Source organism: Ptychodera flava, chromosome 1 (assembly GCF_041260155.1).
Source record: "Ptychodera flava strain L36383 chromosome 1, AS_Pfla_20210202, whole genome shotgun sequence".
Classification (NCBI taxonomy): domain Eukaryota; kingdom Metazoa; phylum Hemichordata; class Enteropneusta; family Ptychoderidae; genus Ptychodera; species Ptychodera flava.
The window spans coordinates 61632247-61656676 of NC_091928.1; the positions used below are offsets into that span (position 1 = coordinate 61632247).

The 24430-nt window shown below is 37.1% G+C and overlaps 1 pseudogene; it reads left to right on the forward strand.

Annotated features, from left to right (window-relative positions):
• Nucleotides 1-20838, forward strand: part of LOC139148300 (low-density lipoprotein receptor-related protein 6-like) — a 60713-nt pseudogene extending 39875 nt beyond the window's left edge.
• Nucleotides 20839-24430: the final 3592 nt, after the last annotated feature.

The following is a 24430-nucleotide window of genomic DNA, read 5'->3' on the forward strand; positions in this document are numbered from 1 at the left end:
GATTCGATCCAATATGGCCACCATGTGGCCATTTTATTACGATTTTTTCATCTCCTGAACTACAACTCAGACATGTATCAAGCGAATTTATTCAAAAGTATTTTTATCACAGACCTAATGAAGAGGACTCTATCCTCTCTGAGGACCTGTAATCAAAGCACCCATTAACAAGTGGGGACTGTGTCATCAACGATGACTTGTTCTGACAGAAAGGCAACTACTTTATTAACATGATTCCATCGAACTGGCCTTTAGTCTATGGATATGTGGAAGGCTGTTGCATGTTACTGATAACACTGTATTATGCTGCATTTTGAAAGTATTGACAGTAATCTTTCAACCTACTGCAGGTCATAAGTTAACATATGTAAATTAATATGCAAATTATTATGCTAATTAGCCTCCACTCTGACAAAAATTTCCGGGAGAACACTGCTACACATACACGCACCCATAAAAGAACAACTGAACCTACAGTACAATACAAAAAGATGTCTAGTGATAAACTGCTTTAGCCCTTTTCCTGCCAGACAGTATCACTTCCCCATCAGCCAAGTCAGTAAAAAGCGGTATTGAGCCTAAACATAACGTATTTTCACCCACTTGGCCTGGTCTGTTATAGTATCTTTAGTCCAAAAAAATCGAGTTTACAGTATTTATGTTTTCAACAGCTTTCAAATATACAGTATTATGTTAAAATACACCCCATGGAATATGTTGTGTTTCATTAATTTTAACCATCTTGACCTGATGGTGAAATATGGACTTGGCAGGAAAAGGGGTAATGTCTCAATGTGTATCTCAGGATCATTCCATTTGCAGTTATTTTCAGTACAGTAGGGGTGTCTGATGTAAATGGCTGCAGTCAGGAAGTCAGAAACCGCAATGTTTTTATTTTTTTGCCACACAACAGTCATTTTATGACTGCCCATTGATAATTTATTGTACGGGTGAGGCAAATTGAGATGTCACTGGTAAAGATCAAGCAAAAGTAAAATCCAAAATAAGTGCTCACTCCAAAATAATCGCTCTTGGGTTAATGTGTGGGTGGGCCTATTATCAGAGAAATCTGGTAATGATACCAGGTTTTTAGGCTAGGTCAACCCTTGTTTGAGATTTTGCTACCTTTGATTGGTAAAGGCTACTTAGATGCTGGTACAGTGGATTGTAGATTATCTGAGCCTCTTTTGGGATAGGGATTCACTTTGTCATACATAGAGATATGTAACACATTGAGTGAGTCCTACAACTTTTGCTGCAGAATTGATAATACTTCTGTTTACTTATAATGTAGAGTTCTATAAATTAACTTATAGTATTCAAAAACTATTCTAAAACTGTATTTTGTTTTGTACATTTCCAATAAAACTTCAAAAGATTAAAGTAGGCTTTCAAAAAGTTTTGAACAAACTTTTGGTAAAAATTTGAAAAAAATTGTTAGGGTCATATTTTATACTGCCAACAAAAATATGACTTTGGCACTGAAAGGGTTAATGAATGTCGACTAGTAGATCGCTCAAATGATGCTTGACATACAGACCTCTGAGTTTGATTTAGGCCATGAATTGCTGTTTAATGTTAATTCTGGTGTCAATATTTTAATGACCATTACAGGTGATTACATTTACTGGACAGACTGGCAACGGAGATCTATCGAAAGAGTAAATAAATACAATGGACAAGATAGAGAAGTCATCATTGATCAATTGCCAGACTTAATGGGACTTAAAGCAATTAATGTTAAACAAATACAAGGTAAGTCAGCCTTTTGCCCGTTGTATTTACCGAACAGTTACCATTAGTGGAGTTTACAGATGTAGATAGGATCAAAGCATCAAAGAGTTGAAAAAAGCTGAAGTTAATCAAGTTAAGAACCCTCATACATGATTTTGTTGTGGAGAAAACTGCGTAACTCGTGAGAGTTAGAAGCATCAGGAATTGCCGTGTGATTGTAGAGCATGATATCTTATGCATTTGTAGATGTGACTTTCCCTGATACATCAGCTCATGGGACGGTACGCCAAAAAATAGAAGAAGTACTGAAATTCTCTGCAAAGATGTGTACTGACAACATTTATCTACCTGTTGTCTGCTATGTGTTCATGCTTAATGACTTCAAATGTTGTGTACTTTTGATGTGAGGACAATCTGATGAAAACAAAGCAGACTTTTATTGCCATCGCGATAATTTCTGGTACACCCAGGCCCCAATATACTTAGGGAAACCGCTGGGAATATACTTACATCGCAAAGAGATTAGCTGGCAGCACTATCGCTATGTGCATGAAGTTTGGCAGATCATCTTTCAGTCTGATTATGAAAACACCGTTGGGTGTCTCATAAGGTAGAGGCCGTTCATTTTGCATGACCGATAAATTACTGAAGAAAAGCATTGACTTTCTATGAAGTTACTAGTAAATTGCTTTTGCCTGTGTGTATCACCACGTCTGCGGTAAATTTCATTGATTTCCTATTTTCCTGAAGTTTTCTTGACCGTTTTGCACGAATGACAATTAACTCGCACTTTCTCCAACTTGAACAGCCCAGAATCAACTCGCCCGAAACCAATTCGCCCGTTGTTTGAGATTTACACGTTCTACCGCGTACCTATGCACCCTCCGTTGTCGATTTAGTCTAGTAGAGGGTAGAATCGAGACTGTTTGATTTTATTGGAACAAAAATATTTCGATTGATTGACTAACACAGTCAAATTTTAAGCATTTTCTTCAACTTTAGAAAATAAGTCATCGCCTTTCCTTGACATTTCCGTTTCGTTTGAAAATGCTCTGTCCCCATAGTCGGTGTGAACGCTAAGGTTTGCCTCAGCCGTACTGACTGAGAGATGGCTCCTTCTTTAGCTATATTTTCAGAGTTTCGAAAAGATGTCGCCAACTATTCCTTTCAGTGCACACTGCAGGTCTGTCTACGTTTGCAGGAAAAGCTATTGTTGCCTTCCCAACAAATTGAATTCGGGCCAGTTGTATCGGGCCAGTTGGAATGAGTTGGGTTCTGAGTCACGAGTGGTTTGAAAAGGTACCCGTTTTGCACTGGGTAGATTAGAAGCGAAAGGAAGGTTATCAACAGCATCGATGAAATGCCTTTTTCTCACCGTGTTTTCTCATTTCTCTGTATTTTTTCAGTGATGGCAATTTGAAAATAGTAATTTCGTGTCCGCTGATCGTGACGATTTGATAGCTCTCAGAATTCGAAGTACGAAACGTCACTGCCTCCGGGCCATGCCAGGCCGCGGGAGACAAGACAACACATTTTCAAACTTTGGGTCATGCCAAGTTTACTTTCTCGATTGGATACGTTGAGGTCAAAATACAAACTTTGCCATCGATTAACGATTAAAAACTATGCATTTCAGCATTCTTTGAAATTGATGATATGACTGTCCTTTTCCGTTTTACATTTCTTGAGAAAACTCTACTATGTGCCCACTTTAGTCTGATACCCCTATGAATAATGATATTATCCGTATGACGCACCCAAATAAATGTGACTAAACAGTGAATATGTCTGCTTGTGTCATGTCAAGGCCGAGACTCGTACAGGGTGTACGAGACGACAGCGACTTTGCCTCTAAGCCGAGGTTGTCAGAAATATATCCGAGAAAAAAAGGTCTTCTTCAAAACCACGAAAGCCGTCGATGAAAACTGTAGAGGTTATGGCTGACAGTTTAAGAATGTTTGTACGTGACAAATTCCCAGCAGCAACGACTATTCACGCAGTAATTTCAACTTGATAATCAGCTCATACACGGAAACCGTCAGAAACCCAAACTTTGTCTGTATTACTTGTAGTTCTCACAGAATTTCGCTACGACATGTCGGATAACAGAACCTCGAAGCCTGGAAGTTTTACAAGTAGTAACTTTTTAGAAACTACATCGGTGCACGGCCGATAAAATACGGGTTATTTACACAACTGTCTATTCTCACTGTCACTCTACCGGTAAGAATACGCATCTACTTTAAAGCGGTCGGCAAATCGGTTTCTCCGAAACGAGATTATAAATTTAGAGACTTTGAATTTCACTCAAGGAAGCCGTCCGTTTGATGGAAAATTGTCGAAGTACATGCTTGAGGTAAGATGACATATCGCGCGATGGGTGTAAAACGTGAAAAGGTTCATGTTGTACATCATATAGAAAAACTACGCACATTGTAAACCTCGACGTAAACCGATCACTTTATAAAAATAACAGTTAAAAATACGGATTTCACCTCAATGCTGGACGCAAATTACAGTTTTTGTGAGACAGTGGTAATGACGGCATTTATGATGACAACGCCTGTACAACGAAACGAGGTCAAACGATAGCATTTATACCTTCATGACAGTACCTACCGTTTTCTCTCCTGCACTTTTTCTTCAGGGAAAGTCTGTCGAATTTGGTTGCTTCAACATGTTCCCTAGGCAATGGAATTTACCACAGCAATTCAACAAAAACTGGCAAAAGCAATGTAACTTTACTTGTAAAAGTTAATCCTTTATTGTACCATCGTTCACGCTAAATGAACGGCCTCTGCTATAGTGTTTTGTCTAGGGGACACCGCATACGCACCCCGCAGTGTTTTCGATAAACAAACTGCAAGATGATCTGATGCACTAGCAATACTGTTGGCTAATTAATTTGCGATATAGGGATATTCCCAGCGGTTTCCCTAAGTATATTGGGGCTTGGGTGTACCAACAATTATCGCGATGGCAGTAAATCTTGCCTGTAACATGACACTCAAGTAACAACTTCTTAATTTGTAAAAATAATAGTATTGCAAGATGTATGTTGCCTATAGTTTGTTTATTTGTTTATAAAGTATAGTCTATAACTGTCATGTATTCTATTTTATCCAAGGTTATAATCCTTGTGTCGAAGACAATGGAGGCTGTAGTCATCTCTGCCTGTATCGACCAAATGGAGTACTTTGTGCCTGTCCTATTGGCTTGGAACTGATTCAGGATCAGAAAACATGCATTGTTCCAGAGGCATTTCTTTTATTTTCAAGACGTGATGATATACGGCGGATTTCCCTGGAAACGAACAATAATGATGTGGTAATTCCACTGTCTGGTGTCAAAGCTGCTCATGCTTTGGACTTTGATATTAATGATAACAGAATTTATTGGTCAGATACATCTGTCAAGGTAAGTCCATTATGTGAATTTATCTATCTAACTGAGAAGAATAAAGCATTTGATAAAGAAGTCAAAACAGTGAAGAAGGTTCAGGGTTGTTTGTAAAGGGTTATTGTTAGTCTGAACCTTAAGATGAGTCAGGTTTGACTGTGAATGAGTTGTCAGAACCTGTAGAGTTCTCAATGGATAGAGAAAATAGGGCTAATGTGCAGCATTGTGAATAAGCTGTTATCCAATTTGGTAGCTGAATCTTACCAATATAATTAAAACAATATAAATAGACTCCCTAAGTCGCTGTGAATAGTGACAATGGACCATTCAGAGATAACCTTATTAGCATGTTGCGCATCAGCAGAGAAAATAAGAGTTCAGCCAATTTGCATACAATTTGCATATAATGTGCATTAAATTTGATAGTGAACAGCACAGGATATGGGCTAATGTGCAGTGTTGAATAAGCTGTTATCCAATTGGGTAGCTGAATCTTACCAATATAATTAAAACAATACAAATAGACTCCCTAAGTCTCTGTGAATAGTGACAATGGACTATTCAGAGAAAGAGCTTATTCAATGTTACACATCAGCAGGAGGATATGCAGTTTCAGACTTGACAATAGAGGGACACACAAAAAACAAGTCTCTGTCGTAAATATCACTGGCTTATTTCTTAAATTCTCAAAGCACATTATAAATGTGGAATAACTAAACCCTTAATGGCACTGTGCCTACAATATATTCGTACACACCAAACCTGCACTAAATGCCATGTCTGAATATGTATTTGTACACAACCAATGATTTGCTCACGCACAGTTTAGAACTGGATTTACTTTTTGAGAAGTCATATTTTTTTCGCTAACAACACAGGAGATGGAGAAATTTATGAGGATTTTGACAAACATCTAAATTTAATTGTTGATTTTTAAGCTATTAGCTATTGAAAGTCGATAGTCATGTGAAGTAAACTTTGACATTGAGAAACGCATAATTGTCATGGGTTTTGTTAACAACATTTACATTTTGCAGATTATTCTGAATTGTTGACCTTGTGACATGTTGTACAGTCTGGAGCACAGTGTCTTCCAGAATAAACAAGATTTAAGTGTATCTCTAAGTATTTCCATTATTTCTTTAATATCTTGTGTGCTCATAAAATAGAGGGGTTAAAAGTCGTAAAACACCACAGCTATGGACTCATAGCTACATGAAACTGGCTTTAGGTTGATTTATCAGTTCAGTCTTCAGATACTTTGTGTATTCTCATTACCTTAGAAGATATTCCCACTGAGTGTCAGTAAAATTTACACTCAGCTGTCACCAGAGAACTCCATTGTCACTTGTGAATCTCAATTTTCATCATACGAAAGATGAGAACACTCCCTTTCATGCTCTCCCCTCTTTTGCTGCACTAACTCGTTGCTTGCTCGCTGTAGCAATACCCACTTATACTTTTGTCATTTACACTCCTACTTTAAAAACTAAGGACAACACTTGGTATGTAATTTATATTTTACAGCAACCATCTGATCAAGACAGTTACTATTTGTGTCTAATAATTACACAATAGCTGACCACTGCAATGATTTGCTGTTTTGTTTCAGTCAATAAGTCGTGCCTTTATGAATGGCAGTGCTTTGGAGCATGTGATAGAATTTGGTCTTGAATATCCAGAAGGTATGGCAGTAGATTGGGTTGCTCATAACATTTATTGGGGAGATTCAGGAACACGTCGAATTGAAGTTGCCAAGTTAGATGGCTCAGCAAGGAGAGTGTTGCTGTGGCAAAACATTGAAAACCCAAGAGCCCTGGTGTTGGATCCCAAGGAGGGGTAAGCTTATTTTCATGAAGAAATAATCTTGTAAATTCAGTTGTACAGGTGTGTAGGAAATATATTCTCATTAATGGATGGTGTTTGCATGTCTTATTACTTTTGACCTTGACTAAACATCGGATTTCTGACAGGGTCAAAGTCTACCAATCTGACGTAGGCAAGCGCCCTCTATTGCCAGCAGTAACACATTCTCTACCAAAGGATCTGATCACAAAGGCAGGAGGAATTGATCTGAATCATTTGACTACAAAGAAAAACTCCTAATATTACTGAGGAAGGTTGTGATTCCCTCTCTTTTAAAAACCTCCATGCTTGTACTGAAAATAACCAGACTAGTATGGTGTCACAAAAAAAGTGTCAAATTCTGCATATTTTTCAGAAATGACACAGTGTACAGACAAACTCTATTGCTGTGATTTTAACAAGGACCAAAGTAATTTAAAATTCTCATTGTGTTATTGTATTGCCTGCAGTTTTGTAAAGAAAGAGGTTAGAGATGTAGCCAGTGTAGTCATCGTAGTTTTTAGCTCATATTGGTGTACCAATGTGAGGTATCGTATAAGCTGAAGTCGTGGCGCTTCTATATCTATGTTTGTATGTATGTACATATAGTATGTCCGTCAACATCAAAACTCGCAAACCGCTGCACTTTTAGCTTGGTATTTGGTGTGTGGATGCATCCTGGCTATAGATGGGATTTTGTTCAGATGAAGTTTGCATTGCCCAAATTATGCAAATGAGCTTTAAAAATGTGAAAATGGTCAAAAATTAATAACTCAAGAACTGCTATTTTGATTGCTTTGAAAATTAGTGTGCAAGTACCTTAGGTGGACCTTATACAGTTGTATGTATATGTGAAGATATCTTGAATTTTGTATTTTTGCTGAATTTTTTGATTATTTTCTCATGTTCAGTAAAATTTCTTCTCTGAAACGCCAGCCCAATTGCTCTCAAATTTGGGTTGGATGTTTGCAAGGGTGTTACCCTTCTAATTTGTTGAAATTATGACAAAATTGGAAAAATTACTGTTTTGGGCAATTTTTGCATTTTTGGTCAAAAAATCTTAAACAGTAATTCTTTCTTTAAAATCCTGGACAGACAGCTTTTATATTTGGTACAGATGCCACAGGATGACAATAGTTAGATATGTGGAAATTGTCCTGAAATATACAAATTTGTATTTTTAAGACAATATTGTCATTTTTGGTCAAGAAAACTTGTTCTCAAAAATACTTGTTTGATAGCTTTGTAATTTGGTATAAAAGTCCCGAGGATGTTATTAGATAAATTTCTGCTCAAAGTGTTGGAAAACCCCAAATTTGTATATTTTAGGTAATTTTCTCAGTTGTGACCTTAAATGACCTACTACCAACCCAGGATATGTTGTGAGACGTTTTGAAGGCTGTGAACATAATTTTGTCATATTTGTATCAATTTGTAGTAAAATTGATCCAGAAAACAAGCTAGGTTAATTTTTTCATTGCAGACCAATTTTTGCAACTTTTCTATGTAAGACACACAAGAACTGATGAGAAATTTGGATCCAGGATAATTCCAGATGTCGTAATCACCCACCACAGTGGAAGGCATTTCACTATCTGTAACTAACTTAAGTGCTGTTTACATTAGAATGATAACACTCATAGCATATTAAAAAATCCAAGGTTGTAAATAGTACATATACTTTACATTTCCTGCCGTCTGGCCATTGTATAACATGGGTCAGTACCAAGGGGTGGAACATTTGATATTCAGGAGGGGGTAGGGTCTAGAAGATTGATGAGGTAGCATTACTTTTTTACCAGATCCCTTGTACATTTTTTTCCCCACTCCCACCTTTTCTTTTTATCAAGCCTTCTCTGGCTAATTTTTTGTGTTTACATTTGCTTATGTATTTAGGATCTGCTTGTCCTATGCTATAGAAGTTGATATGCATGTTCCTAAAGATGACCTCCAGTACCTAAGTTGGAGACCTTATTTGCTTTTGTCATTCTTGTTTTTCTGGTTTAAATATTTCTTGAATGAACCAATTCAAACCAAATGTGAGCAGTTTGTCCTTGACGGTATTTTGTCTTGTTGACATTGACTTTTGTCCTGTCAAGTTCAAATGTCACCATCAAGTTAAGTTGTCTAAAACTAGTGAAGCACATAACATGGCCCATTTGTTGACCTTCAATAACACTTGTACAAAGATTTCACTGGTAAACTACTACAAATACCTAGACTTGGTTCAAGTCGGTGAATTAAAAAAAAAATAAAATCATTTATAATAGTTTCTCTTGTGTCTCTCCTATTTCGTACAAACCTATCCGGAATTTGGCAGCTCACGCCAGGTTTTCCCAGCGATTGAATGCGTCACGTTTGAGTCTGCGCAGTAGTGAGTTAGTTTCTGCCGGATTCACCGACTTGGACTTCTTGCAAAGTACAGGCGGTGAGACGGACTGTGTACACAGTGACGTAGAGCAAATACAAAATGATTGACAGCCCCGCCGTTATTCTGGCCAATAAGAAGAACCGCTAATAACCTCTGCATGCATTAAAAGTTTGTTGTCATCTCCGTGCAAAGCTAGACATCGAGTACGTTTTATATCTGGGCGAATAATGGCATCAAGTTCGTACATCAACCGCGTTTTACAACTGATCGGTCGACCATCGCTAATCATGCGAGATTACCAAAGAAAGCTTGTTGAGAGTTACATTGAGGGAAAAGATGTGTTCGTCTGCGCACCAACCGGCAGCGGAAAATCACTGACATACGAAGTCGCCCCACATTGTTTTGATTTCCATCGCTTTTGGGCACGTAAGAGAACAGGCTACAACTGTAAGGACGGTGTCTTTTTCCATCCTTGAATAACCGGCGACGATTTTCGCATTTTGCAACATGGGCCCCACAAACAACACAGATATTTTCACGCGTTTTCGGTGATACAACAGAGGTCGTGCTGACTTTTGTGGGAGTGATCGCACTCGACATTTTGTCAACAACGCCATGTGAGTTTTATGCACGTCTCGTTTGGGTCAATTGGTAACTCCTCCCAATGTGTAAAATTTAGTGATGTCATCTTATGAATAATATATGAGTAAAGAAAACGTCATCTCATGAATAATTTATAGCAACGCAGATCGTGCAAGAAAGCCAAGTCTGTGATTCCGGGTGAAACTCCGCTGTATAGCGTTCACTCCACTCATCGCGTTCACCCTACTCATCGCGTCCACTCACGCGCGCGTTTCACATGAAAGCAGAATACAAATCATTGCGTTCACTCCACTCAAACATTCACAAATCACAGACTTGAACCAAGTCTACATAATACCATGCCAAGAAGTTGAAATGCGTGGTTTTGATCGTACAATTTTTATGGACTTAAACAGATGCGAAAGTGATACTGTTCGGCAGGATAAAGTTTGAGTAAAATTATCTCAAAATGCTGTGCTCTTTGTGTAAGTCCCACAATGAAATAGTGATAGAGGGAACCCAAAAATGATCCCTTACTTCATTGTAAAGTCTGCAATGTATCACAGTTCTTTATCAAATATATCCTGTCACTGTTCTCAAACGAAGCCCACAGTTCTGATCAGACAGATTTTCTGCTTTCAGGTACATGTACTGGAGTGATTGGAAAGACAGGCCGATGATAGAAAGAGCAAATTTAGATGGTTCAAATAGAAAGACATTGATCAAAGATATCGGAACGTGCCAATGGACCTTACCATAGACTACAAAGAAAGGAGGATGTATTGGGCAGATCTAGACACAAATATGATCGAATCAGCTGATTTGTTAGGTAAGCAGATTCAATAATAATAAGAAAGTTTGTGTGTATTGAACCACCTGGGTTTATAGCATAATAAAATCACCTTTTTCCAGACACCATGGCCCTTTTCCTGTAGATTAATCACCTTCTTCCAGACACCACAGCTCTTTCCGTATGGATAAAGAACCTTCTTCCAGACACAATAACTCTTTCCCACAAATTAATCAAGGATTCTACACCATGCAGCTTTCCCTTAAAGCCCCTGTAGCTGTAACTCTTGAAATTTGTTGACCTGGAAAAGGCTTTCTATTTTTAGCTCTCATTTGGTACACCAAAGAGAGCTTATAAGGTGAATCATTTCATTTTTTTCTTTTCTTTCTACAAATTTAAAGGATATAGTCTTTTACTACTGAAAAATTAGACAAGTAAATTTAAATTTTAACCGTTATTTTGATTTCCCGCCATTTTTAAAAACTGGTAATATTACAAAGAAAACAAACCATATGATGTCCCAGTTGAAAACATTCAGCACTATGCATTATATTGAATTACTGCTCTGTTGTTTCTGTGAAGATTCCAATGCAGATATGCAAGATGTATAGTGTTTTTGCTTTATTTGCATGAGGGCACCATTTTACATTTGGGGAAAACGTTTATTATTTATCTTGATCAAAGTTTCACATGCAGTTCCAGTGGACAGTTTATTATACTTGTATAAACACCGCTCAATGAGTACATTCCCACGAACTTGCTTTAGTTTGGAAGTAAAATCACTTTAATGCTGTAAGATACAGCTATTGGGCTTTTAAGTGGGAAGTCAGTATATACAAGTGATGACTTCATAGACAACTCTACCACTTCCATTTATTTTCTTTGTTATACCTTACTGGAACTAAGTCCCCTACCTCAGCATGTAGTATACCTAGCTGGATTGGGGAGCTTGTTAGTCCCCACGGAAAAATTATTGATGTACATCTGTCAAATGTGTTTGAAACAAATATACTTGCAACTTTCCAGTTTATTGCTTGTGTTAATTTTTGTAACATCTGTAACCAGGTGGTAATCGGCGACCAGTGATAGAGGATAAGCTGCCGAATCCGTTTGGTCTAACACAGTATCAAGATTACATATACTGGGCAGATTGGAATACACATAGCATTGAAAGAGCCAATAAAACCAGCGGTGAAAACAGAACTAGAATACAGGGTGATCTACAGTATGTCATGGATATCTTAGTTTTTCATGCTTCAAGACAATCAGGTTAGTGTTATTGTAATACACATATTACTTTCTAGATATTTTTATTTTCATGTCAACAAATATCCATTTTACCATTTTTGTCAATATCTGTAAAGCCTAGTGAATCTTAAAACTTAAACTGTATCCTGCCCCTTTTTTTTTTGCTGAAATGGTCAAATATAGCAAAGTCAAAATAGTGGTATGTCTGTGTTTTATGACATGAAATATATTTTATTTTTTCAGGTTGGAATCCATGTGCAGTGTCCAATGGTGGCTGTGAATACCTGTGTTTTGCTGATCCAGAACCAGTGGAGGAGGAAAGTAGATCTCACTGTTCATGTCCAACACACTACACTCTGAACAGTGATGGTAAAACTTGCACTGGTATGTCAAATATTTCTCTGTTGTCTACTGATTGATTTTAGTTGTTATAATGTTTTTGTGCACGCCTTTTTGAACATGTAGGCTGCAGACCTCAACGGTGTCCAATGTTGCTACCATGTCTTTGTGTGTGTGTGTCCATCGATCATTGGTAAGATTTTGTACCAGTCACAATTTAAACCATTGGTCAGCATGTTATGCAATTTGGTATGTAGCATAATCATGGGAAGATCAAGATCTGATTTGATCTTCATTAATGAATCATTTAATGAATGGTAATTTGCATAATTAATGAATTTGTACAGTTGGCTGTATCTCAAGGCACAAAATTAATATGTCAATCATGTGTATGTTGTCAACAACAGATACAGTTAATTGTTAAGGTTTTATGTCATTTGGTACTTCATAGTGTTTACGGGTAACAATCAAAACATTGGTATTTTTTTCAAGCCTTTGAATACTCTTAGTCCATGGTAAAGTCTTTTCTGTGAACAAGAAATCCGACTCTTTATGCACTTGGTGTCCACTTAGGTCTTACAAAATTGTCAGCCAAAGTGATTACTGTTAAGATAAGGGAGAATTGGCACACACAGTAATTGACATTGTAATTTATATGAATAATGTAGTTAAAACTTCAACTTGAAATATCCCCATAGAAAGTCCACATGGCTGAAAGATCACTGCCATAGTGATTCAAAAGTGAAGATTAAAATCAGGAAAATCACTTTTAAAGGTATCCTGCATAAAGTGACGTCAGTCCTTGGATACACATTTGAAACGTTCTGATTTTGCACAAAATCTGGAATGTCATTAGTTACGTACAATTTACTGCTGATGTAGAACAACTTGTAGAAATATTAATGTCACAGACCATTTCTGTTGTTTGTTTCTTCCCTCAGCTCCAGAATCTTTCTTGTTGTTCAGTCAAAAGAATCTGTGAGTCGTATGACTGTCAGCTTTGACGGACTGTCCTGATGTGATTTTACCAATCCATGGACTCAGAAATATCAGAGATATTGACTATGACTACAGAACCAAAAAAGTCATACTGGGTGGATGGAAAACAAAAACAGTCAAAAGATCAAAAGACAATGGATATAGAGGTGAGATATAGAGATTAAAATTGCTGTATTGAATATAGCTTTTGTAGTCTGCATGAGTTCTTCAGTGTCCATTCCAAGTAGGGGGTCACATGAAGTTAGATGTGCATATTGCAATGGTATTTCCTGTTAGATCTTACAAAAAGAAACAGAAAGCTTTTTGTTTGATCAAAATTGACCCAGAAATGGCCGAGATATCGCCAATTGAAAGTGAAAAAATTTGTGAATTATTTTGAGTAAAGTGTAGTAAAAATGCCAATTTGCATAAATTAACATATTTAGGCCGCTCTCGTTTTGAAAGGAATTTAAAAATTTCTGATTTAACATAAAAATTACATTCAATTTTCTCCATACTATCACTTTCCAAAATGAAATTTGTTCAATGAGACACAGTTTTCTCGTTAAAAAACTGTTAAATTCATAAAAATTGATAAAACCCCACCATGGTCAAATGCTGAAAACTTAGGATATGGTGACTTGCCATTGGTCAATTTAAAATTCTTTATAGTTTCTTCATATTTAAACCAAAACAGAAGATTTTCCACACAAATAGGTTTCTTAGGGTGCTCTTTACACTGGTGGTATCAGAATTTGTCAAAAATGCCAAATTATATGATTTCTATGGAAACGTTATATTATGAATTGGTTTCCATGGCAACAAATACTGGTTTGACGTAAAACTTTCAAATATCCATATTAAAAGCAAAAACAATGTTCAATTAAGTTATTTTGCTTGAATATCATTGAGAGAATATTTTTATGTAATTATAGGTGTTTCTTATCACCATGACAACAGAAATGACATTATTAGAAAGCCATAGTATTTGCCATTTGTCAGTGATTTCTTAACTGTTGTTGTGAGTGTCAGTGGGCCTACTCTGGAATAAAAATGTTGTGTGCAGACTACTGTAGTGTTCCATGGAAAATGAACGTGGAATAAGTCATGTGATAGAGTACAAACAAAAAACATTGTGAGTGAGCATGTACACAGGAATACACATATTTCTATGGTCACTTTAGGCCACATAGGTTTGTTTGTACAATGGTTACTGTAAGCATGCGCGCCTTAGAATTCCCCGTTTTACCTATTGTAGATTCTTTAACTACTCCCTAAAGCATGGTAAGTTGCACAGGTTCACATTATCTATTTATCATGTGAGAGTGTTATCTGTGTTGTTTTTGTTTACAGTGAATTCTAGTAGAGACTACAATTGAAATGTCAACAATAACAGTGTGTCTGACTGATAAGATAATTAGTGTTTGCGTCAACATGCTTTGGAAGTAGAACAAGATCGAACAACTGACACACACTCAATCAAAATAGTGAAACAAAACCTTAAAAGATTAGTTAATGGTGCTCTGACAGTATTTCTTTTCAGTATTCTGTGTGACCTACACGTGTGTTGCGCTAATAAACAAGAAGCTGTGAAGATTTTCAAAGTTCCTTTACTGGGTCAGCCATCATGAAGTTCTTTTGAAAATACATGAAACTTGTCCAAGAAGTATGACAGTGTAATAAAATAAACAAATTATTGTACAGTACATGTTTCTTGCGTGGATGACATATCTCTTTTAATTGGTAGACAGTATTTTTGTTGTTTCATCTGCTCTATACATGCAATATTATGGTTTCTTTTTGCTTTGTCTCTTTTTGCCGTCATACTTTGGAAAGAAGTTCGCAGTGACTGTTGAAGGATGTTTCTCTCTCCATACAAATTGTCAATCCAATTGCAGATTCTCTTCCACTCTATCCCTTGTTTGGCTCTATAAATTTCTAGCTCAGCTACAACCATTTCAGTTATATTTTCTACAGCATAAACACCATTTCCTTCCAGTATCTCTCTTGTTATCCCCTTTCGGTCACACTCTTCTCCAATTACATATATTTTTCTTGATTTATCTTTGTCATGACCTTAAAGCAAAAATAAAAAATAGATCATATTTTTATCTTTCAAAACTCTTAATGATTACTATATTTCAAATGAAGTCATTTTGTAGATTGCATCATGCCATCAGAGATTGGTAATAATCAGAAATTACCAGACTTTTTTTATAGAAATGAATATTTTTTGTTGTCATCATCATCATCATCATCATCATCATCATCATCACAATTCATCATCATCATTGTTATTATTATTAGTAGTAGTGGTAGTAGTAGTATTTACAAACAGGATAACTATTACAAATAAAAAATCTGAATGCTAACTTCATATTCATCAGTACAGCAGTGAGTAATAGACGCAATACATAGTAAACACTAAAACTCAATGACCCACAGAGGGCATAAGCACAATGCAAGCATGACCAATGGTCTGTCTTCATGTTATAAGCGATACAAGATCGTCATGAATTCGATTTTACGTCAGCAAAATATTAAATACTGCTCGATCATTTCGTTACTGCTTCATAGTGTTGAATTTTATCATTTAGAAATGAAAAAACACCGAGCGTTCGCATTGCAACACCACGGATGTATAAACCGGAAGTTCCGCACAGACGTCTACAGTAGCTATTTTTAGATCGCTCAGCTGATTCATGCTAACTTGATCTGTCTTCCAGCTCCGAAATTTAGTAGCTTTACGTACGTTTATCTGACATCGACGGAATTTAATAAACGGTAAGAAGTGTAAACTGAACTGCTCGGTACTGGAAATTTAGTTCCAGAAAGTAAATCTGCAGTTGCGATGTTACCGTCCACAATGTAAACCACGGTCCCTAAACTGTATTGCGACAAGGCCGTGCCATCAATCATTCATGTTTACATTCTCATTCATAATTCAGTCACGGTAAATTTCATTTTCGCGGTTTAGCAAACGAGAATTTCAAATTCTTCAATAGTATTTTTGCCGATTGGAACTCCTTTTAAAGTGAAATCATGACGAAAATCGCAGTTACATAGATTTTACATTCCCTATTCTGAACGCTCGCTCGGACCGCAACCTGTGTACCGGTACTTCCGGGATCAAATTGACGGTACACGGGAAACGCGAATCGCAAATTTTGCCGTCTAGTGGACGAACACACAACAGCTACAACGGAAATTGGACACAACAATTTATTGAACATTTTATAACTTTCAAACATGTATGACGATCATTTGTACGCTGATCGAAGTCCCGGGACTTCAGCACACCACCACAAGTAGGGAGAATTTAAAATCGTTCGATTCGATCGACAACGCGACGTCAACAAACTGAAAAAGATCGTAACATGGCAACAAGTACAGAAAAGAATGAACATTCTAATTTCGACTAAAAATCAGATCGACACAAAAACAACTTCAAAAGGCTTATTTTGACTTACCTGAAAACTTTCCCGAAATTTTATCTTTGTGAGAACTTGAAATATTTGCATATGAATCCGTTAGAAGCTCCATAGTAAACTCTTGAGCGCCGGGTCGGCGTCATTGTTCAGATGACCCCCCATGATGACAGCTTGCGCTATATACGCTCTGTCACAGAAAGTATTTGTAATTTCCGGAGACCATGTTCACTCGAATCCGTACAATTTTCATATCATTAGAAAGCTGAAATTTCAAATATTTATGAACTGGCTCCGTATAATATGAATCATACGGAAGAAAAAAAGGAAAATTAAGTTTTAAATCTTTATTTTGGTGTATTTTTGCTGTCATTTGGCCGATTTTCGATACGTAACCACCATCATATAGGTCGAATTCTGGTCTATAAAATGACACATATAGGATTTTTCTACCTAGAAAGACGGCCTCCGGGTTTTGTCTCAAAGTTACGGCAACGCGCCGTTTTTTAGCGCGCGCCAGCCTGAACCAAATTTCGCTGACTTTTCAGCGGAGAAAACCATTGCTCAAAATAAAAATTAAAGAACAGAAAAGAACACACACAAAGTTTGTAAATAGTTTTATTTTATTACACGTTTTTTTTTTTCTTGAACGACGACTTCACCTTCTTCATGATGGCACTTTTTCATACGTATTCAATGAGCACACCCAGTGAAGGAAATTTAGTTGAGCGCGCGACCCCCCTATTCAAAGTACAAAAATAAGTGCACACATGCAAGAAAATTTGTATGACTTTTCTCCATATTGCATAGGGCTATGCCTGTATCAACTGATAAATGTTAGTATAATAGGAATCAATCAAACAGAGACATAATGCAACCCGCCCTCCGTGGCCCAGCTATCGAAAAAAGACAAGCACGTGATCAGTCATGTGTCACAATGCATGTTGGCTTGCCTATGGCATTGTTTATTATAGTTCAGGTTCATGCCGCTATCAGTTACCTTGTTCAATATTGTAGTTATCTTTTTATATTTCCAGATACAGTCAACGACTTTGAATCATCATTCTAGTGTTACTAGTTATTGTAATGTTGTTATAGATTTGGGTTGCAAATCAAATACAAGATGATTTGCATATGTCTCTGCCGGTTTGACTGATTCCTAATAGTGTACACATGCAATTTACTCTCAGTCGCCATATCATTCTAGATGTATTGACATGTTGTCATGTTTAAAATGATGTATACCTAGTTGCTTGATGATGAATAGTTTGATCATTGTTCAGGTTGATGATACAAAAATTAGCCAAAGGTATTTACATTGTGAATAACTTTTCATTTTGGTGTTTATGCCAACAGCCGGAGACATTTCTGACTAATCCCAGTGGTAACCAGATTCATCCCTATGACATTGCAATTGATGCATATAGTCGTCATTTGTACTGGACATGTTCACAAAACAATGTTATCAATGTAACAAGGTTGGACATGACATCAATAGGTGTAGTTGTTGATGGTGATAATGAAAAACCGAGATCTATTGTACTTCATCCAGCCAAAGGGTAAGTGACTGTGTATGTACATATCTTTTGTTCTATGACTAACATTACTAGGTTGGCAGTTCCAGACAACACATTGTCTGCAAATGTTGATTTTGCCTGTGTTTTGGATTTTGAAAAGTGAACCAATGAGAGTGAGGTCAGTGATGACTGACATGTGAACCAATGAGAGTGAGGTCAGTGATGACTGACATGTGAGCCAATGAGAGTGAGGTCAGTGATGACTGACATGTGAACCAATGAGAGTGAGGTCAGTGATGACTGACATATGAACCAATGAGAGTGAGGCAGTGATGACTGACATGTGAACCAATGAGAGTGAGGTCAGTGATGACTGACATGTGAACCAATGAGAGTGAGGTCAGTGATGACTGACATTGAACCAATGAGAGTGAGGTCAGTGATGACTGACATGTGAACCAATGAGAGTGAGGTCAGTGATGACTGACATGTGAACCAATGAGAGTGAGGTCAGTGATGACTGACATGTGAACCAATGAGAGTAGGTCAGTGATGACTGACATGTGAACCAATGAGAGTGAGGTACAGTGATGACTGACATGTGAACCAATGAGAGTGAGGACAGTGATGACTGACATGTGAACCAATGAGAGTGAGGACAGTGATGACTGACATGTGAACCAATGAGAGTGAGGTCAGTGATGAATGACATGTGAACCAATGAGAGTGAGGTCAGTGATGACTGACATGTGAACCAATGAGAGTGAGGTCAGTGATGACTGACATGTGAACCAATGAGAGTGAGGTCAGTGATGACTGACATGTGAACCAATGAGAGTGAGGTCAGTGATGACTGACATGTGAACCAATGAGAGTGAGGTCAGTAATGACTGACATGTGAACCAATGAGAGTGAGGTCAGTGATGACTGACATGTGAACCAATGAGAGTGAGGTCAGTGATGACTGACATGTGAACCAATGAGAGTGAGGTCAGTGATGACTGACATGTGAACCAATGAGAGTGTAGGTCAGTGATGACTGACATGTGAACCAATGAGAGTGAGGTCAGTGATGACTGACAATTGAACCAATGAGAGTGAGGTCAGTGATGACTGACATATGAACCAATGAGAGTGAGGTCAGTGATGACTGACATGTGAACCAATGAGAGTGAGGTCAGTGATGACTGACATGTGAACCAATGAGAGTGAGGTCAGTGATGACTGACATGTGAACCAATGAGAGTGAGGTCAGTGATGACTGACATATGAACCAATGAGAGTGAGGTCAGTGATGACTGACATATGAACCAATGAGAGTGAGGTCAGTGATGACTGACATGTGAACCAATGAGAGTGAGGTCAGTGATGACTGACATGTGAACCAATGAGAGCGAGGTCTGTGACGACTGACATGTGAACCAATGAGGTGTGAGGTCAATGATGACTGACATGTGAACCAATGAGAGTGAGGTCAGTGATGACTGACGTATGAACCAATGAGAGTGAGGTCAGTGATGACTGACAATTGAACCAATGAGAGTGAGGTCAGTGATGACTGACATATGAACCAATGAGGTGAGGTCAGTGATGACTGACGTGAGCCAATGAGAGTGAGGTCAGTGATGACTGACATATGAACCAATGAGAGTGAGGTCAGTGATTACTGACATGTGAACCAATGAGAGTGAGGTCAGTGATGACTGACATGTGAACCAATGAGAGTGAGGTGTGTAGTGACTGACATGTGAACCAATAAGAGTGAGGTCAGTGTCCAAATGAATTACTCCAGTTGACGCATGATTTTGATGTTTTGATGCAACATTTTCTATGGATGCGTCAAAAATACGCGCAGCCAAAACTCCTAGCGCGACCTCTGTGTAAAAAAATTGAATTATTTACCTGATTTGAAAAAAAAGTCAATTACATGACACATGAACTCGAGAGGGAGAAAATAACAAAGTAGAGGGTAAATGGGGAGTCGGGAAATAGCTTACAGCTAGTCTAGCCCAAACCCCGTCATGGTAGCTTGTCTGAAAAAACAGAGTTAGCAAAGGGGGCTCATGATAACAATAACAAATAGTTCTTTAAGTAAATAAAAGAAAAGTGATGAAATAATTACAATATCGTAGAAGATCACTAAATTACTACATGGCAAAAGTGAAATCTGTTACTGATTGATCAAATATTGTCTAAAAGTGTACTGTGGTGAATGACAGCATTTTTCTTCCAGTCGTCGTGATCAGCAGTTTTTATGGCGCCCTCTAACAAAATTCTCTAAATAACATTGAAAAGACAATTGCTGCCTTTATTCGTGATTTCTAGATAAGTGGAGATCATAAACATTGCCTAGTGATATTACATATATTGATTATTTTGTATTTTTGATGTAGGTACATGTACTGGACTAATCTTGTTGAGAATCCACGCATTGAGAAAGCTGCAATGGATGGGGGTGACAGACAAGTTATTGTAGCCACTGGACTTGGTAATCCTGGAGCCTTGGCAATTGATTACCATACTGAGAAAATATTCTGGTCAGATATGGCTCTTCTTAGAATAGAAAGTTCAGATTTAAATGGTAAGTCTGTTGTACACACCATGTAGTAATGTATATGTTGTTCTGATCATTTCTAGTTTATTATGTGAATTGATGTTTGTCCATTGCACTGAAGAGTTTTGTATGACCTTAGTGTTTGGTATGAAAGTGTATTACAGTGGTTTGCGTGAACCTATTGGCAATAGACGGAACTGAACATACTGTCTAAATTGAGGCGTTGTCAACACTGCCAGGTGTAACTGTCAGCTAATCGGTAATATCAGACACAAGGCATTCAACTGTGCGAAAGTTTGAACTTCGTCTAGCAAGAGGTCAGACGTAGTCAAAACAAGACCACCACACACTTCCACATACAGCCCACTAACTGTCCAAGACTTATCACTTTCTTTCAGGTGTAGTTGTTGGGACTATGTCTGACCTCTTGCAAGACAATGTTTTGACTGTGGCAGAGTTGATTTCTCTGTGATTGACTAGTATTACCGCTTAGCTGATAATTACACCTGACAGTGTTGGCAACACCTCAATTTTGACAATACATGTCAAGTTCATGTAATGCCAAAGGGTCCAAGCTGTGCACTGTATATGTGACAAGTGGCTTTGTGAAAACCAATAATTGTGGCAAATTGAGGCAAAAGTTTAAAAGTTACTAAAACTACAAAATTGCTTTGGTAGTTTGTTGATATATCAGGTAATCTAAATGTGAATTGTTCATTGTGAGCAGTATTTGCTTTCTTGTATACCGACTGTTTCTTAAATGTGGTAATACAGTGTTTTCAATCGGGCTCAAATCCACCACGCACGGCACCCAGTCACCTAGTGGAGAAGCCACAGACTAAACCACCCTTCAAAATCCCCACTCTCAAAAAAGATTGGTTCAATAACCATGCTTATAGTTGTTGCAATTTTTTTGACTGCGACCCCTCCACATGCTGTAGAGTTCACTATTTCTTCACAACTGGTCACATACCTCCGACCTGCACCAAGTACTTTCCAAGGGATGACTTGTTTTTGATGACTGAAATTTTCATCGGTACATTTTCAAGGCTATTATTTCTGTATTTTTCTGACCCTTAGCATGTATTTGCAGTGTTCTCCACAAATAAAAAAATTAAGTGGGTGGCTAATTTACATAATCATTTGCAGTATATTTACATAATCATTTGCATAATATTTACATATTTTGACCAAATATTGCTAATAACACACTATGCACTACAGTTTAAGGTAGCGGTAAAGGCTATTTTTGCACCAATTCTTTTCTCAGAGTTAATGTCAAGTTTCAAAGTGTTAGAATCAAGATATTTAGTTCAAATTTTCAGGATAACTCCCTTAGTTAATACTTTCTCCAAAGAATATAAAAATTGTATGTTTGTAGCCAGGATTTTGAAATATGATACCAATCAATATTAAAATTTAATTTTTCATATTTTTTTACATCTTTGAATTTGATAATAAATTAATATTACCAAATTAGTTATAAATATGTTGACACTATTAATTGTAAGATTTGTACGGCAGGATTTGTAAAAAAATTTGTTTTTATGATTTTACATGGGTTTATATATCAAAAAATTATTAAAAATTCTTTGAAATTTCAAAATGTGATTTTTCAAAAAGTACTTCAGATACAGGAAAATTATGCCGTACAAATCTTATCTGTAACCTTGTTAATAGGCTGTAAAAATTCCATGTCCATATCTCATTTCAAAGGTTGGATTTAATTGGTATAAAATTATGTAGGAAAACTGTTATTCTGTTAAAATTGTTGAAAACAAGCCATATTTGCACCCCTCTTTTGAAGTCAAAGAGCAGTCTTTTTGGTTAATCTCACTTTTGACACCTCTTTGACACTCAAAGAATCTAAAAATGCATTTATAATAGCAGTCACGCATTCTGAATGCAAGCACTGCCTTGTCAAACTTTCCTAAAAACAGTAAAAAATGACTTTCCCTTTTCAAACATTTTTTTAAAAGCTAGGGGACCTCTACCATACTTAATACACTAAGGACTCCCCAACTTCCTCTTATTTAGTCAGTTTTTCAGAAGTTTCAATGGGCTATAACTCTGCAATGCTTATGACCCCAAATGTCTAGTTTTTTTTATTCCACAGAGAATGTTGACTTCTTTCATGTTTTAATAGTTTTATTGAAGTTTATAACTGACGCTCTAGCCTTTACCGCTACCTTAACTGTAAAAATTTAGTACATCCTTACTAAGCAGTGTTTCCTCTGGCTAAAATTACCTGTTAGCCATTCTGGCTAATTGGGACCAAAATTGATTAGCCAGAACTAGCCATCAAAATTTACATGTTCGGCATGTGTGATTTTGGACCACTGACAGTTGAATATTTAATGACCCACTCAGGTGGGTCCTATCAGCTGCTATAGTACTGTAGCAAAAATTACAAAACAAGTTAAGAACAACTTTTACTTAACAAACTGCTTTCTTTATCACTTGCAACATTCACAACAAACTTTATTTCCCTGTTGTTTCACACTTATGTAACTTCTGTATCACAAGTGTTGCAGCAATTAACTTCAGATATCAACTTGAAAGATCCATTGCCTCTGCCACATGATAGCCATCAAGTGCTTTTACTTCTCCAATCACAGAGTTTAATTTCTGTACCGATTGTTCACTTTGAGAAGTGTACTGTTATTACATTTTGTAACTAGGTGTAAACAGCCTCCTGGCTCTATTGGTAGTCCAAACATTTACTATCATTTATTTCAAAATAAAACTGCTCTATGGATGGGCCTTCTCTAGCTATTCTCAACAGTGTGTCAACGTTTTCTGTCTTACGTTTATTTGTCAAGGATGTTTATCAAATTGAACTGACTCATATCTCGGCTGCTTGCAGTGCATTCATGGCAAGTCATGTCCTGATGTTTTCTCAGGTTCGTGAAATTGTCCTTCTTTGGAATGTCTGATCGCCAACCGGATGTAAATATATATAGGCCTATATATTGTCCTGTCTGGCCGCCTGACTCTTCTTTATGAAAACTTTCTTCTCATTGTCAAACACTAACCATGGAAATTCAACAAAACATTCCTATGCAGTTTCCTCATTTTTTAGCTCCCATAGCCATATGTATATATGGCAAGGGAAGCTATTCTTATAGGCTAGGGAAATGTCTGTATGTATGTATGTATGTCTGTATGTCTGTGTGTCTATGTCTGTATGTCTGTATGTCTGTATGTCTGTCCGTCAACATCAAAAACTCCAAAACCGCTGTACATTTCATCTTGATATTTGGTGTGTACATGGATGATGGGCTGTAGATGAGATTTTGTTCAAATGAAGTTGTCATTGCCAAAAATATGCAAATTAAGTGAAAAAATGTAAAAAACAGTCAAAATTGAAAAAACTCAATAACCACTGAGCAGATTACATGAAAAATTAGCATGTAAGTACTTTGGGCTGACATGAAATGATTGTGCACATCTTGGGTCAGTCAGTATCTTGGACTTGCTATTTTTCATGAATTTTTTTGTAATTTCTCCCATTTTTGGTCAAAAATCTCCTGCTCTGAAACCACAAGTCCGATTGATTTGAAACTTGGTATGGAAGTGCATAGGAGTGACCTTTCCCAAATTTGGGCAAATCGTGGTGAAATTTGCATATTTTTAGTTTACACG